This window comes from Pseudophryne corroboree (genome assembly GCF_028390025.1).
Source record: "Pseudophryne corroboree isolate aPseCor3 chromosome 5 unlocalized genomic scaffold, aPseCor3.hap2 SUPER_5_unloc_3, whole genome shotgun sequence".
Lineage (NCBI taxonomy): Eukaryota > Metazoa > Chordata > Amphibia > Anura > Myobatrachidae > Pseudophryne > Pseudophryne corroboree.
The window spans coordinates 130001-132500 of record NW_026967600.1 but is presented as its reverse complement, the minus strand read 5'-3'; the positions used below and the strand labels follow the sequence as shown (position 1 = coordinate 132500).

The following is a 2500-nucleotide window of genomic DNA, read 5'->3' as shown; positions in this document are numbered from 1 at the left end:
TGGATACTTGGTGATGATGGGTCAGAAAGTGCCTCGGTACGGGTTGTTCTGCTTTCTTAGATTCAATCGCCTGGTGGATGGTAGTCCTATGATTAGCCATTCTATCACGGAATCTTCTCGATGTCATCCCGACATAGTATAATCCGCAGGGGCATACGAGGATATAAATGACATGGTCCATCAGGCAGTGTAGTTTATATTTAATCTTGATAGGGCGTCCAGAATGTGGGTGCGGGAAGGTGGGTCCGGTGAGCATGCTTCGGCATGTGGTGCAACCGGTGCATTTATAGCATCCTGGTTTCTGCTCTTGCAACCAGGTTGTCCTGTTAGGTGCAGTGGGATTCGCTGTTGGTCTCAATAGGAGCTGTTTAAGGTTTGGTGATTTCCTATAAGCCATCATAGGAGGTCGTAGGTTCTTCGCCTTCAGTGCTGCATCCGACGTGATAATAGGCCACCTCTTACGCAGTGCTTTGTTTATTTTGCCTGACTGACTGTCAAAGGTTGTAGTGAAGACCATCCTGTCGATTTTGTTGGTGGAGCTTGCCAATACAGAGCTGGTGTTGGACTCAGCGTTGTTTATTGATGTAAATCTTTCACGGGCTTTGTGTAGACATCGCTGTAGGCAGCCGTCAGTGTATCCACGTTCTTTAAATCTGTGCGACATGTCGTCCAATTGTTGTTCCATAATCAATGGGTTGGAGTTGTTCCTCATGACTCCCAAGAATTGTGAGATGGGTAAGTTCTCTTTTAGTGCTGGTGGGTGCTGGCTAGTAGATAGGAGGAGGGTGTTCCTGTCTGTGGGTTTCCTGAAGAGCGTCGTGCTGATCTCATGGTTGAGTATGGAGACCGTGATATCCAGGAAGTGAATCTGCTGGTCATCTATCTGGTGTGTGAATCTCACCGGATTATCCAGTTCATTTAATGCCTGCACCATCTGATGAAACATCTCTGTCGTCCCGGTCCATAGGATAAATATGTCGTCGATAAAGCGTTTATACATACAGATATGGGCCCCATACGTTGGTAGGATATGCTTCTTTTCGTAGGCCGACATAAATATGTTGGCGTATGCCGGCGCCAAATTTGAACCCATAGCGGTCCCGGATTGCTGTACATAGTACTTATCCAAGTACGAGAAGTGATTCAACTTCAAAACTGCTTCCGCCAGTTGGATGATAAAATCAGTCGGTGGCTCACCCGGAGAGTGGGTCCCAAGGGCATCTCTCAGTGCCTGCAGCCCATCTTCATGGGGAATGATGGTATAGAGTGAGCAAACGTCTAATGTGGCCAATTTGACATCGCCACTCAGCTGTGGTAATTCGGATAGCTTGGCGAGGAAGTCCATGGTGTCCCTGATGTAGCTATCAGACTGCTGTACTATTGGTTGCAAAAATGAGTCCACGTATACTGCCAGTGGTTGCAACAACGAGTTTTTAGCCGAAATGATTGGTCTGCCTGGTGGGTGAGAGAGTGTTTTGTGGACTTTGGGTAAGGTGTATATAATGGGACACACTGGGTGTGAGACCGTGAGGAAATCAAAGGTGTGTTTGTCAATCCACTTGGATTGGAAGCTAAGTTGTAATAGCCGGTCCACTTGTTTTTTGAAATTCGGGATGGGGTTGGTGGCACAGCCTAGATAGGTCGACGTGTCAGCTAATTGCCTACAGATCTCTTTGTTGTAGTCACTCCATTCCTGCACGACAATTGCTCCTCCCTTATCTGCCGGTCTAATGACAATAGTGGTATCATCACGTAGTGTTCTGAGTGCTTGTCTTTCTTGTTTGGATAAGTTATCATAGGTCTTCATCGGGGTACCTGTGTTAATATCCTGTTCGACCAATCGAGTATACGTCTTTATACTGGGATTGGATGAGGGTGGGTCATACGTGGATGGTGGACGGAACGGGGACCTGTTTTCAATATTGGTATCCCCATAGTGTTCACGGAGTCTGAGTTTCCGTCCAAATTTATACATATCTATAGTCGTCTCAAAGGGTTTATGTGGGCACATTGGTACAAAGGACAGGCCACGTGAGAGGAGGCTCAATGTGGCCTCATCCATAGGTCTATCTGTCAGATTAAACACTAGATTTTGTTTTTGTCCCTGCACCTTCGCCATACGTCGCCCCTTCCTTGGATGTGGTCTGCGCGTCCCCCGCTGGGGGGTAGACCTACTTCTTGGCTCTGTCCTAAAAAAGCTGTATTACGTGGTCGACGGGTGTCAGTCTGGTCTGTATCTGAGGTGGAGGCAGATGACCCAGTGTCGGAGGTCACGTACTGCCTTCGACCCTGGCGGCGCTGTCGAAAACTTCTCTGGGGTCTAGTTGGTCTTGAGTCACCTAGGAGCCACCTATACACTGTATGGTTCTGATAATCCGATACCACTGTGGCTAATTTGTTCCGCTTAAATGCGGTGAGTTCTTTCTTATAGCTGTCGATCTGGGCTTTTAATTTCTCTAGGTGGTTACAGGTTTTGTCACCCCTGATAGTGGATGAATGA

At 47.4% G+C, this 2500-nt stretch overlaps 1 protein-coding gene across 1 annotated transcript in view; it reads left to right on the top strand.

The window, feature by feature from the left end:
• LOC134985582 (tyrosinase-like) overlaps positions 1–2500 on the top strand; it is a 93377-nt gene that overhangs the window by 5368 nt on the left and 85509 nt on the right. The gene's annotated exons all lie outside the window — the stretch shown is intronic.